We start from the raw sequence: 15089 nt of genomic DNA, 5'->3' as shown, positions 1-15089 counted from the left end.
AGAGCCGAATGTTACACTGAAATAATCCCGCACAACAACCAGGCGGGCCGGCTGTCTAATAAAGACAAACTAATCATACCTAAACAGGTGCTACCAATAAACATACAAGGAGGGGGAGGAAAGACAATCAGTGGCAGCTAATAGGCCGGTGATGACGACCGCCGAGCGCCACTCGTGACAATACCCATGTGTTCCTACTACTAAGTTTGACAAATTAAAAATGTATTAAATCAAGTTAAACACCAAAACTCCCCTTTTAAAGTAATTTATTAAGCTCTTAATTAATCAGTAGAACTTGACCGTGGTGACCAAAGAACAGGTAAAACATACTAAAGGACTTCAAAGACTGTAAAATCAAAGTTTAAATGTCAAGCTCCAAATATTGTGTTTGTGTTGACAAAATGCTTTTAAGGAGTTGTAGATGTATGGTGATGCAATAGCGGGGTTAGTTCATTCCAGAATGCTTTGACAAACTTAAATTCCAAGTCCATGTCAATTACACTGGTCCACCAGAAGGTAGCTTGGAGTTGGAAAGACAGAATGTGGGACCTCAAGCACGACAAAATGGCAGGTCATAGTCTGAAAAGAGAGAGACAGACATAATCAGATACTTCAATATTTAAGGGCCAGTTTCCCTGGCCCGGATGAACCTATTCCTGGACCAAAAAGCATGCTCAAAGTAGAATCTCCCTGAAAATGCTTTTTAGTCCAGGACTAGGCATAATCTGGGTCTGGGAAACTGGCCAATACTGTGTATATAACAAGAGCTCAAGTAATCTTATTAATATACCGTACCTGTCAAAAGTTTGGACACACCTACTCATTCAAATGTTTTTCTTTATTTTTACGATTTTCTACATTGTAGAGTAATAGTGAAGAGATCAAAACTATGAAATAACACATGGAATCATGTAGTAAACAAAAAATGTTAAACAAATCTTAATGAGGTAGTAATCTTAACCTGGAATACATTTCAATTAACAGGTGTGCCTTGTTAAAAGTTCATTGTGGAATTTCTTTCCTTCTTAATGCGTTTGAGACAATCAGTTGTGTCAAGGTAGGGGTGGTATACAGAAGATAGCCCTATTTGGTAAAATTCCAAGTACATATTATGGCAAGAACAGCTCAAATAAGCAAACAGCCCATCATTACTTTAAGACGTGAAGGTCAGTCAATACGGAACATTTCAAGAGCTTTGAAAGTTTCTTCAAGCACAGTCGCAAAAACCATCAATCACTATGCTGAAACTAGCTCTCATGAGGATCGCCACAGGAAATGAAGACCCAGAGTTACCTCTGCTGCAGAGGATACATTCATTAGCGTTAACTGCACCTCAGATTGCAGCCCAAATAAATGCTTCACAGAGTTCAAGTAACAGACACATCTCAACATCAATTGTTCAGAGGAGACTGCATGAATCAGGCCTTCATGGTCAAATTGCTGCAAAGAAACCACTACTAAAGGACACCAATAAGAAGAAGAGACTCTCTTGGTCCAAGAAACACAAGCAATGGACATGAGACTGGTGGAAATCTGTCCTTTGTCCAAATTTGAGACTTTTGGTTCCAACCACAGTGTCTTTGTGAGAAGCAGAGTAGGTGAATGAATGATCTACGCATGTGTGGTTCCCACCGTGAAGCATGGAGGAGGTGTGATGGTGTGGAGGTGCTTTGCTGGTGACACTGTGATTTATTTAGAATTCAAGGCACTTAACCAGCATGGCTACCACAGCATTCTGCAGCAATACACCATCCCATCTGGTTTGCGCTTAGTAGGACTATCCTTTGTTTTTCAACAGGACTATGACCCAAAACAGACTTCCGGGCTGTGCAAGGGCTATTTGATCAAGGAGAGTGATGGAGTGCTGCATCACATTGACCTGTCCTCCACAATCAACCGACCTCAACCCAATTGAGATAGTTTGGGATGAGTTGGACCGCAGAGTGAAGGAAAAGCAACCAACAAGTGCTCAGCATAAGTGGGAACTCCTTCAAGACTGTTGGAAAAGCATTCCTCATGAAGCTGGTTGAGAGAATGAGAAGAATGTGTAAAGCTGTCATCAAGGCAAAGGAAGAATCTAAAATGTAAAATATATTTTGATTTGCTTAATTAACACATTTTTGGTTACTACGTGATTTCATATGTGTTATTTCATAGTTTTGATGTCTTCACTATTATTCTACAGTGTAGAAAATAGTAAACAAAGAAAAACGCTTGAATGAATAGGTGTGTCCAAACTTTTGACTGGTACTGTTTACTGTAGGCTAACTATTTACTGTTATTTTTATCCAGGCGTCCGCATGTTCCCCCGTCCTCAGTGAAAGTTGTGCCCCTGTTTATATATTACCCTGAGATTCAGAGAATTCTGCAGGCTGCAATCAGCCAAGTTTACATTGGCTTCGTTCTTACACAGTCTGTCCCACTTTTACAGTCACGGTGTGCTTCACCTGAACCGGAGGGCAAATCCAAAAGTCAACAGAAATATTTACGCAACGTGAATACTTGAATCTACGTTTATACTTTTAATATTCTCCTTCAGGTCTAGTGCCAAATCCGAGGACACAATTACAATTTCAGTTAAATTAGTTATGAAGTTTTTTTTTCAGTTCAGTTAGTTATGAAATATTTATAACTATTATAAAATAAATGATATTCTCCTGCAGGTACTATAAAAGGTTCTTCCAATACTTTCTTCAGAACAGTGTACAAGTGTGCAGTCTACAGACCTGTGGTGTGGCACATAGAAGGTCGATGATCTTGTACGAAAGGCATATTTGCTCATGCAATTATGGAAGTCAATGGAAAAGTTGGCTGCCTCTGTGACATCAGAGCCATAGGAGTACTGTCTGGAATTGTCCTCTAACACACAACAGATCATGTGAGTGCTGCAAGAATTGTGCGCAAAGCAGTCAACTCTGTACCATTCAAGTCTGTGGAAGCCAGAGAGCATATTTATACATATTTTACCATTAGAGATGTTCCATTTGGCATTTTTTAAGATACCATAAAAGCCAACTAAGCGTATTAGAGGTGTCAGGACTAGCTACCCTGCAGGTTTTGAAACAGCACGTATTAAATAATAGAGCAGGTTTAGAACAGGTTTATCTTCAGTATATGAATAGCGTCTGAGTTCAGCATATTTTATGATAAAACGACATTGTAAAAATGTGTGCAGTACATTGAGCACTATAATCTATAAAATACCCAGCTCAGATATCCCTGAATTATGGGACAGCTTTGAATTTATTTTACTAGGCAAGTCAGTTAAGAACAAATTCTTATTTTCAATGACGGCCTAGGAACAGTGGGTTAACTGCCTTGTTCAGTGGCAGAATGACAGTTTTTTTACCTTGTCAGCTCGGGGATTCAATCTTGCAACCTTCCGGTTACTAGTCCAACGCTCTAACCACTAGGCTACCTTCCGCCCCAACACATGATTGCAGGAGGTACGTTTGTTGTGTATAAACCCAGTCAAAACCTACAAACAAGCCGGCATATAGAATATTATACATATTCTATACATATATTGTTTTTACAGCTCTAATTGCTGTTGATAGATATACTATTCTTAACAATACAGCATACAATGACATTCTAGACGATTCTGTGCTTCCAACTTTGTGGCAACAGTTTGGGGAAAGCCCTTTCCTGTTTCAGCATGACAATGCCCCCATGCACAAAGCCAGGTCCATACAGAAATGATTTGTTGAGATTTGTGTGGAAGAACTTGACTGGCCTGCACAGAGCCCTGGCCTCAACCCCATCAAACACCTTTTTGCCCGCATCAATGTTCCAACACTTAGTGGAAAGCCTTCCCAGAAGAGTGGAGGCGGCTATATCAGCAAATGGGGGACCAACTCCAAATCAATGCCCATGATTTTGGAATGAGATGTTCGAAGAGCAGGTGTCCACATACTTTTGGTCATGTAGTGTACTATGGGGGAGTTGCACTCTCGCGACTTCAGTTGAAGGATATACAATCATGCTGGCAGTCCCGTCTTCCACAGATGATGTGTGAGGCTCGGATACATTCCTTCAATTATTCCGCTATTCACCTAGGTGTGAAAAGGAACAATACACGCTAATAAAACAAATAATTGGAAAACGAGACTGTTTTACATTGCACCAACCTAAACTGTCCTGTAAGTTAGTGGTAGAGTGTGCTCACCCAGTGGACGTTGTGTGCTGAAGTTTGTACTTTTCTCATAGTCCTTCTAATCATGAACAACTAGTTATTCTTCAATTTGCTGGTGCAATGAGTAGGATGGCTAAGAAAACGAACAAGACGACGATGGCTAACCCGAGTTCAGGGTCGAGATCATGCAGTTATAGCATTTCTCTGAAAGATACTCACTAGCTATGTGTAGTTTGTCTAGGCATGGAGCACGCTCAGGCGGCTCGAACCAGTCTGTGTGTGCATTGCCACGTACTGCGTACAAACTCCCTGGAAAGACGTGTAAGCATTCTTAAGGAAGCTTGGAATTACTGATGGCGACTTTCCTTTCCCGGATCCTCGGCGGAGCAGGAAGCGGAGATGGATATGGTGGTGGGAGCAAATGTCTTGTCTGCCTGGCTATGTGGTGGCTGCCTGCGCCCAACCCTGCTCTTATGAGCTTTGTCACCGATTATGGTAGGCTACAGGAAAGAGTAAGGGTGGCCAGGTTCAGTGGATACCCCCCGCCAACTGTGCCTGCCTCGGTCAAGCACAACTTGACTCTCTTCCCAGACTTGTTGATGAAGAATCCGACCTCGGTGATCAAGTCCTATGTGTACGTTTGAAACCGGACTAGCTAAACAAGCTCCGTGTAGAGTGCTAACCATGTTGGCTACTCAACGAGGCGAGTTAGCTATTACTAGCTATTTCTCCCCACAGTGTAGTTGCTGGGGTAGCTCTCTTGCTTAGTATACGTAGCGTCAAGTCGCTTGTATATTCTAAACGGACCGTGCTGTGGTCAAAAAGGCTAACTAACCTAGTGTAGACTAAAAAATATCCAGGCTAGCATGCTTAACTTTCAGTAAGTGAAACATTATGGGTACTACATCAGCAATTGCCCCCTGTGCCTGTAAAGGGGCCGGGCTTCGTACAGGCTATGCTGCTCCCTCTGTTACCCTGTGTTCCACAGTATTCACCGTTTAAGGTGTAACGTTATATCAATCTCCCCAGGGTGAGAGTAATAAATTGGGTGTCTGTTCTTGAGGTGGCGCCCCTCCCCCATAGATGGCTCATTCCTGGGATTCAAGGCGCTTTCTCGCCAGTACCTGTGACTGGTTGGTAGCGTAACCATGATAAAACATTTTCCCCTGGGACTATTTTTAATGATGCCGAGCCTCACGCTTATCTGTGGAAGGTGGGACTTCCAGCAAGGCGCAGATTTTTTATTTTATTTTTTTATTTCACCTTTATTTAACCAGGTAGGCTAGTTGAGAACAAGTTCTCATTTGCAACTGCGACCTGGCCAAGATAAAGCATAGCAGTGTGAACAGACAACACAGAGTTACACATTGAGTAAACAATTAACAAGTCAATAACACAGTAGAAAAAAATGGGCAGTCTATATACAATGTGTGCAAAAGGCATGAGGAGGTAGGCGAATAATACAATTTTGCGGATTAACACTGGAGTGATAAATGATCAGATGGTCATGTACAGGTAGAGATATTGGTGTGCAAAAGAGCAGAAAAGTAAATAAATAAAAAACAGTATAAAAACAGTATGGGAATGAGGTAGGTGAAAATGGGTGGGCTATTTACCAATAGACTATGTACAGCTGCAGCGATCGGTTAGCTGCTCGGATAGCTGATGTTTGAAGTTGGTGAGGGAGATAAAAGTCTCCAACTTCAGCGATTTTTGCAGTTCGTTCCAGTCACAGGCAGCAGAGTACTGGAACGAAAGGCGGCCAAATGAGGTGTTGGCTTTAGGGATGATCAGTGAGATACACCTGCTGGTGCGCGTGCTACGGATGGGTGTTGCCATCATGACCAGTGAACTGAGATAAGGCGGAGCTATACCTAGCATGGACTTGTAGATGACCTGGAGCCAGTGGGTCTGGCGACGAATATGTAGCGAGGGCCAGCCGACTAGAGCATACAAGTCGCAGTGGTGGGTGGTATAAGGTGCTTTGGTGACAAAACGGATGGCACTGTGATAGACTGCATCCAGTTTGCTGAGTAGAGTGTTGGAAGCCATTTTGTAGATGACATCGCCGAAGTCGAGGATCGGTAGGATAGTCAGTTTTACTAGGGTGAGCTTGGCGGCGTGAGTGAAGGAGGCTTTGTTGCGGAATAGAAAGCCGACTCTTGATTTGATTTTCGATTGGAGATGTTTGATGTGAGTCTGGAAGGAGAGTTTGCAGTCTAGCCAGACACCTAGGTACTTATAGATGTCCACATATTCAAGGTCGGAACCATCCAGGGTGGTGATGCTAGTCGGGCATGCGGGTGCAGGCAGCGATCGGTTGAAAAGCATGCATTTGGTTTTACTCGCGTTTAAGAGCAGTTGGAGGCCACGGAAGGAGTGCTGTATGGCATTGAAGCTCGTTTGGAGGTTAGATAGCACAGTGTCCAATGACGGGCCGAAAGTATATATAATGGTGTCGTCTGCGTAGAGGTGGATCAGGGAATCGCCCGCAGCAAGATCAACATCATTGATATATACAGAGAAAAGAGTCGGCCCGAGAATTGAACCCTGTGGCACCCCCATAGAGACTGCCAGAGGACCGGACAGCATGCCCTCCGATTTGACACACTGAACTTTGTCTGCAAAGTAATTGGTGAACCAGGCAAGGCAGTCATCCGAAAAACCGAGGCTATTGAGTCTGCCGATAAGAATATGGTGATTGACAGAGTCGAAAGCCTTGGCGAGGTCGATGAAGACGGCTGCACAGTACTGTCTTTTATCGATGGCGGTTATGATATCGTTTAGTACCTTGAGCGTGGCTGAGGTGCACCCGTGACCGGCTCGGAAACCAGATTGCACAGCGGAGAAGGTACGGTGGGATTCGAGATGGTCAGTGACCTGTTTGTTGACTTAGCTTTCGAAGACCTTAGATAGGCAGGGCAGGATGGATATAGGTCTATAGCAGTTTGGGTCCAGGGTGTCTCCCCCTTTGAAGAGGGGGATGACTGCGGCAGCTTTCCAATCCTTGGGGATCTCAGACGATATGAAAGAGAGGTTGAACAGGCTGGTAATAGGGGTTGCGACAATGGCGGCAGATAGTTTCAGAAATAGAGGGTCCAGATTGTCAAGCCCAGCTGATTTGTACGGGTCTAGGTTTTGCAGCTCTTTCAGAACATCTGCTATCTGGATTTGGGTAAAGGAGAACCTGGAGAGGCTTGGGCGAGGAGCTGGGGGGGGCAGAGCTGTTGGCCGAGGTTGGAGTAGCCAGGCGGAAGGCATGGCCAGCCGTTGAGAAGTGCTTATTGAAGCTTTCGATAATCATGGATTTATCGGTGGAGACCGTGTTACCTAGCCTCAGTGCAGTGGGCAGCTGGGAGGAGGTGCTCTTGTTCTCCATGGACTTCACAGTGTCCCAGAACTTTTGGAGTTGGAGCTACAGGATGCAAACTTCTGCCTGAAGAAGCTGGCCTTAGCTTTCCTGACTGACTGCGTGTATTGGTTCCTGACTTCCCTGAACAGTTGCATATCACGGGGGTTATTCGATGCTATTGCAGTCCGCCACAGGATGTTTTTGTGCTGGTCGAGGGCAGTCAGGTCTGGAGTGAACCAAGGGCTGTATCTGTTCTTGGTTCTGCATTTTTTGAACGGAGCATGCTTATCTAAAATGGTGAGGAAGTTACTTTTAAAGAATGACCAGGCATCCTCAACTGACGGGATGAGGTCAATGTCATTCCAGGATACCCGGGCCAGGTCGATTAGAAAGGCCTGCTCACAGAAGTGTTTTAGGGAGCGTTTGACAGTGATGAGGGGTGGTCGTTTGACTGCGGCTCCGTGGCGGATACAGGCAATGAGGCAGTGATCGCTGAGATCCTGGTTGAAGACAGCGGAGGTGTATTTGGAGGGCCAGTTGGTCAGGATGACGTCTATGAGGGTGCCCTTGTTTACAGAGTTAGGGTTGTACCTGGTGGGTTCCTTGATGATTTGAGTGAGATTGAGGGCATCTAGCTTACATTGTAGGTTCTGCCGGGGTGTTAAGCATATCCCATATCCCAGATTTCATTGGCCTTGTCAGGCATGATTGTATATCTTTCAACCGAAGTTGCGAGAGTGTGACTCCCCCATAGTATGTTGTACCTCGTTTCCCTCCTTCAGGGAACAGTAGTTATAGTCATAACGTTACGTTATTGTGTACCATATAGGCCTACATTTGTTTACATTTTGTATGTTGTAGGACCAATACCAAGTGTAGCCTATCATTCATTTGCATTCCACACAGACATTGTGTGATAGGCTACTGTAAAAGTGATATGAAAACGACACAGACAACTTTTTAGCCTCCTCCCTGTTCTCTTTTACCTTTATTTAACTAGGCAAGTCAGTTAAGAACAAATTCTTATATTCAATGACGGCCTAGAAACAGTGGGTTAACTGCCTGTTCAGGGGCAGAATGACAGATTTGTACCTTGTCAGCTCGGGGATTTGAACTCTCAACCTTCCGGTTACTAGTCCAACGCTCTAACCACTAGGCTACCCTGCCGCCCCAAACAGGGTAGCTTGGTCCTACTAAAAAACATCAAAGGTTAGGAATAAAAATGACAAGTTATCAAACCCGTTCACAGGGTTGGTTAACTCTGGTGACTCCTTTAGTGTCCAGAGTTAGGTAAATCAGCTTTTAATTTCCTTGCACCTTTTAATGTGGAATGTGGTTGTTAGGGGGCCTTGTTACTGAAGAATGTATTTTATTTTTATTTTGGCGTGTATTTTATTGTGTATATGAATGTGTAGTTATTTGTATTTCTATGTGTATTGTCGTGCTATAAAGGGCTCATCTGGAAAAGAGACCTCGGTATAGACATTGACTCCCTGTAAAAATCAAGGTTAAATAAATATAAAACAACAGATGTTGTGTACCGCCACATTTCAGATAATTTTTGGGACATTTGAGCAGTAGTAGGACCAATCTACCTTGTTTTATTAGGGCTCTAAATCAATACTAGTGCTTCCCGCAGTCAGAACAGTGATATGGCTTCTCTCCCTCGTGTGTCCTCTGGTGTATGGTCAGGGTTTTTGAGAAAGTAAAGCGCACCCCACAGTCAGAGCAGGGTACGGCTTCTCTCCCGTGTGTTTACTGGTGGCTGTTTAAGTTGCTTTCCAGAGTAAAACTCATCCCACAGTCAGAGCAGTAGTATGGCTTCTCTCATGTGTGTACTCTTTGGTGCAATTTTAAATATTCCAACCTAACGAAACAATTCCCACATTCAAAGCAATGGAAAGGCCTCTCTCCAGTGTGGGTTTGCTTGTGTTTAATCAGAGATCCTGAATTAACAAAACAAAACTCTTCCCACATTCATCACAGCCATAAGGCTTCTCTCCTGTATGTATTCTCTGATGTGCTGCCAGGTGGCTTGAGTTAGTAAAGCTCATCCCACAGTCTGAGCAACGATAAAGCTTTCCCCTGTGTGTATTCTCTTGTGTAGAGCCTGATGTGCTGACTGAGTGAATGTCTTCCCACATTGATCACAGCTAAAAGGTTTCTCTGCTCTGTTATTCCCTGGTGTACCATCAGTCCATCTAATTTAGCAAAACTCTTCCCAGTCAGAGCAGCTGTAAGGTTTCTCTCCTGTGTGTGTGTTCGCTGGTGCATTGTTTTTATTCCCTAGAAGTAGTAAAACTCATTCCACAATTTGAGCAGTGATGAAGCTTCTGTCCTGAGTCTCTCCGCTGGTGTGATTTCAGGTTGCATTGTTGATTAAAACTCTTCCAACAGACAGAGCAGTGGTAAGGCTTCTCTCCAGTGTGTATTTGCTGATGGTTTATCAGGGAGTTGAAGGTAGTAAAACTCTTCCCACATTGATCACAGCTGTAATACTTCTTTCCCGTGTGTGCCAATTGGTGTCATTTCAAATTACCTGGCAGCACAAACTTCATCCCACACTCAGAGCAGTGGTAAGGTTTTGCACCTGTGTATACTCTCTGGTACAATTGTAATGACTGATGTTGAAAATCTCTTTTCACACTGAGAGCAGTGGTAAAGGTTTTCTCCTGTGTGTATACGCTTATGCCTTTTCAGATCCACTAACCAAGTAAAACTATTTCCACAGTGGGAGCATTGATGTGGTCTGGCTGGTTTGGGCTTCTCTAGGTCTGGTTCCTCTGAAGGACTCTTCCCACTCTCAGAGCGAGAGTCTGGTCTCTCTCCTGCCAAAAACAGAGTATTCAGTTAAACAGAGAGACCTAAATGAAACCTCCACATGATAAATCCAACATCCTATTAGGTTCAATCCAAATCAGATCCCTTAATAACCTGTCTTTTCAGAACATTTAGTCTCATCTTCTTTTTTTTTTTTACTTGGTGGCCATCAACACAATTCAGAATGAAAAAACAAATGATGTAGAGCTTCAAATCTAATTGTTCTCTCATGAAATGTCATGTATTTAGGCTGAGCAGAAATGGATATTGAGAACTACAATTAGGGATGCACGATATATCGGTGAACATATCGGAATCGGAAGATATTAGCTAAAAATGCCAACATCGGCCCGATGTCTAGTTTAACACCGATGTGCAAAACCGATGTCAAATCTGATGTGCATACCTATATAACCTAGGTACATGACGTAATGACACCACATAAAAATGTGCGCTACACGTGCAACACAGCATTCCTAACCTAGCCCCCTATGTCTGCTGTGTGGATCGAGCAGTCAACATGTCGAGCAGTCACTTAAAAGAGTAAGAACATTTCCGCGAGACAACTCAAAGGTGAAATCCATTAATGACAATTTTGTATTTTACCTTTATTTAACCAGGTAGGCCAGTTGAGAACAAGTTCTCATTTACAACTGCGACTTGGCCAAGATAGAGCAAAGCAGTGCGACACAAACAACACAGAGTTACACATGGGATAAACAAATGTACAGTCAATAACTCAATAGAAAAGTCTATATACAGTGTCTGCAAATGTAGTAAGATTAGGGAAGTAAGGCAATAAATATGCCATAGTGGCAAAATAATTACAATTTAACAATTAAACACTGGAGTGATAGATGTGCAGAAAATGAATGTGCAAGTAGAGATACTGGGGTGCAAAGGAGAAAAAATAATAATAATATGGGGATGAGGTAGTTGGGTGGGCTATTAACAGATGGGCTATGTACAGGTGCAATGATCGGTAAGCTGCTCTGACAGCTGATGCTTAACGTTAGTGAGGATGATATAAGCCTCCAGCTTCAATGACTTTCGCAATTTGTTCCAGTCATTGGCAGAAGGAAAGGCGGCCAAAGGAGGAGTTGGCTTTGGGGGTGACCAGTGAAAGATACCTTCTGGATCGCGTGCTACGGGTGGGTGCAGCTATGGTGACCAGTGAGCTGAGATAAGGTGGGGCTTTGCGTAGCAAAGATTATAGATGACCTGGAGCCAGTGGGTTTGGCGACGAATATGAAGCGAGGGCCAGCCAACGAGAGCGTACAGGTCGCAGTGATGGGTAGTATATGGGGCTTTGGTGACAAAACGGATGGCACTGTGATAGAGTGCACCCAATTTGTTGAGTAGAGTGTTGGAGGCTATTTTGTAAATGACATCACCAAAGTCAAGGATCGGTAGGATAGTCCGTTTTACGAGGGTATGTTTGGCAGCATGAGTGAAGGATGCTTTGTTGCAAAATAGGAAGCCAATTCTAGATTTAATTTTGGATTGGAGATGCTTAATGTGAGTCTGGAAGGAGAGTTTACAGTCTAACCAGACACCTAGGTATTTGTAGTTCACATATTCTAAGTCAGAACCATCTAGAGTAGTGATGCTAGACGGGCGGGCGGGTGTGGGCAGCGATCGGTTGAAGAGCATACATTTAGTTTTACTTGCATTTAAGAGCAGTTGGAGGCCACGGAAGGAGTGTTGTATGGTGTTGAAGCTCATCTGGAGGTTTTAACACAGTGTCCAAAGAAGGGGCAGAAGTATACAGAATGGTGTTGTCTGCGTAGAGGTGGATCAAAGAATCATCATCAGCAAGAGCGACATCATTGATGTATACAGAGAAGAGAGTCGGCCCGAGAATTGAACCCTATGGCACCCCCATAGAGACTGCCAGAGGTCCGGACAACAGGCCCTCCGATTTGACACACTGAACTCTATCTGAGAAGTAGTTGGTGAACCAGGCGAGGCAGTCATTTGTGAAACCAAGGCTTTTGAGTCTGCCGATAAGAATGCCGTGATTTTGACAGAGTCGAAGGCCTTGGCCAGGTCGATGAATACGGCTACACAGTATTGTATTTTATTGATGGCGGTTATGATATCATTTAGGACCTTGAGCGTGGCTGAGGTGCACCCATGACCAGCTCTGAAACCAGATTGCATAGCGGAGAAGGTACGGTGGGATTCGAAATGGTCTGTTTGTTAACTTGGCTTTCGAAGTCTTTAGAAAGGCAGTGTAGGATAAATGTAGGTCTGTAAGAGTTTGGGTCTAGAGTGTCACCTCCTTTGAAGAGGGCGATGACCGCGTCTTTCCAATCTTTACGGATCTCAGACGATACGAAAGAGAGGTTGAATAGGCTAGTAATAGGGGTTGCAACATTGCGGCGGATAATTTTAGAAAGAGATTGTCTAGCCCAGCTGATTTGTAGGAGTCCAGATTTTGCAGCTCTTTCAGAACATCAGCTATCTGGATTTGGGTGAAGGAGAAATTTCAGATTTTTTTTTGGTGGCCTTCCTAAGCCAGGATTCAGACACGGCTCAAACATTAGGGTTGGGGGAGTGTGCTAAAGTAGTGAATAAAGCAAACTTAGGGAGGAGGCTTCTGATGTTAACATGCATGAAACCAAGGCTTTTATGGTTACAGAAGTCAAAAAAAGATAGCACCTGGGGAATAGTAGTGGAACTGGGGGCTACAGGGCCTGGGTTAACCTCTACATCACCAGGGGAACAGAGGAGGAGTGGGATAAGGGTATGGCTAACAGCTATAAGAACTGGCCGTCTAGTGCGTTGGGGACAGAGAATAAAAGGAGCAGATTTCTGGGTGTGGTAGAATAGATTCTAGGCATAATGTACAGACAAGGGTATGGTAGGATGTGAGTACAGTGGAGAGAACCTAGATGATGAGAGGTTTCGTCTCTGGAGGGACAAGTTAAGCAAGGTGATGTCTCCTCATGTGTGTGGGGTGGGACGAAAGAGCTATCTAAGGCATTTTGAGCGGGACTACAGTGAAATAAAACAGTAAAGACTAGCCAAGACAGCAGTAAACAAGGCATATTGACATTAGAGAGAGGCATAAAGCAATCACAGGTGTTGATCAGGAGAGCTAAGACAACAACGGGTAAATGCGATGAATGGGCAGGGCGGGTCAGTTAGATACATACAGGACCTGAGTTCGAGGCTGGGGCCAACAGTTAAACAAAATGAGGTAACGTGTTATTGAAACATAATTGAATTAATTGCCCTTGACAATCAACTGTTCTCTGTTGTGGGTAATTGTTGGCTTTCGCCAACTGGTCAAGCACACTACCAAGTGTGCTATTTTTCAGATTTTGCCCTTCCGGAGTTACAGTCATCGCGTCACTGCTATTAGCTTCACGGCTGACATTTGGAACAGCGATATCAGCCCCATGAGCATGCTGAGTCTGACAGCACAGTGGGTCGTCGAGGATTTCATACTGAGGAAAGTCGTATTGCATGATCATTAATGTGCTGGTTGTCATATCGCTGCTGCCATTTCAATGGCATTTGAGAACAGGTTTGAAACTTGGAAACATGAACACACTAGCTAGCTCCATTCGAACAACTGACTCGAGAAATAAGCTCCATTGCGCCTGCAGCACGCGTGATACCCTCTGTCATTGCATTGAAGCGCCTGCTCAACAAAACTGCCGACACAGGCTGTGAACAAGTGATTTGGTGGCATTCTCTCTTTACTATGTCGCCACCATGCCCGAAGCTATGTACTACCACCGCTACATCGATGCAGACAAGAAACAGGGTTTACGTGAAATGTTACATACACAGCTGGATAAGATGGAAACGTACACAGTGACAGTGCGCAGCGAGGAAGAGAGTCCAGGGACAGACAGAGCTGAAACTTAACCGCTTGACATGTATGATGAAATCCTGGTTGAGAATGAAACGACTGAATGAATGAACAACGAAACAGCACAGCAAGTAAATGAAAGAAATAGGTTTTGATGATGTTTTACTGGTAATGGGGACATACGTAAATGCCAACAAAAGAACTTTTTGGTCAATGTGGCCTGTGTATGTAACCGTTATTTAACTAGGCAACTAGGTATCGTCCAAAAATGTCATATCTAAATACAATATTGCATCACTAACTACAATATTTACATCAAAGGCATAGAATGCATTTGATCCATTGTTAATATTTTGTTGGTAGCGCTCTTTGATGGTATAGTCTAAACATCTTAAAGAGTGTAGATTTAACTATTCCTACAGTACAGAACAACATATTAAAGTGTAGAACTTCAGTGGGATGCCACTGTAAAATCACACATCAGTTTAAGTCTCTGCCCATTTTAATACTGTACTCACTGGTGTTAAGATCTCCAGTCCGCTCTTCTTTCAATGAGAAAGTCATCTCACCCTCCTCCTCTTTCACGCCAACCACTGCAATCCTCCTCATTCTCTTCCTCCTCTTTCACTCTGAAAGCTTCCTCTTCTTTCATTGTTACTTCCTCAAAAAAGGTTTTTACTGGGACAGCCTCCTCTTCCTTCTCCTTTTTCACGAGAGCGTCTGTCTCTGTCCTTTTCTTTAGGAAGGGGGGAGTAGCTCAGTGAGCTCATGGTCGGGGATGTTAGCTAGCTATCATTAGCGACTAGGCTAGTGCTAATCTAGATTGAAGATAACATATAGGTGTCAGCCAGCTTGCTGATTTAATATGAAATTCACGAGGTAACTACTAGATATGATAAAAGTGTATTTAAAACACAGTGACTAGTATACCGAAAAGGTCTAAAAAGCTTAAATGT

At 43.6% G+C, this 15089-nt stretch overlaps 1 long non-coding RNA gene across 1 annotated transcript; it reads right to left on the bottom strand.

The window, feature by feature from the left end:
- Positions 1-251: 251 nt before the first annotated feature.
- On the bottom strand, positions 252-15080 carry LOC115103934 (uncharacterized). Its single transcript, XR_003859674.2, has 3 exons — positions 14652-15080; positions 10198-10315; positions 252-579 (listed from the first exon to the last, which is right to left on the bottom strand). It is a non-coding gene; the product is annotated as an uncharacterized LOC115103934 (long non-coding RNA).
- Positions 15081-15089: the final 9 nt, after the last annotated feature.

This window comes from Oncorhynchus nerka, linkage group LG21, assembly GCF_034236695.1.
Source record: "Oncorhynchus nerka isolate Pitt River linkage group LG21, Oner_Uvic_2.0, whole genome shotgun sequence".
NCBI classification, from domain to species: Eukaryota; Metazoa; Chordata; class Actinopteri; order Salmoniformes; family Salmonidae; genus Oncorhynchus; species Oncorhynchus nerka.
The sequence above is the reverse complement of the archived record's forward strand: the minus strand, read 5'-3'. Positions and strand labels throughout refer to the sequence as shown.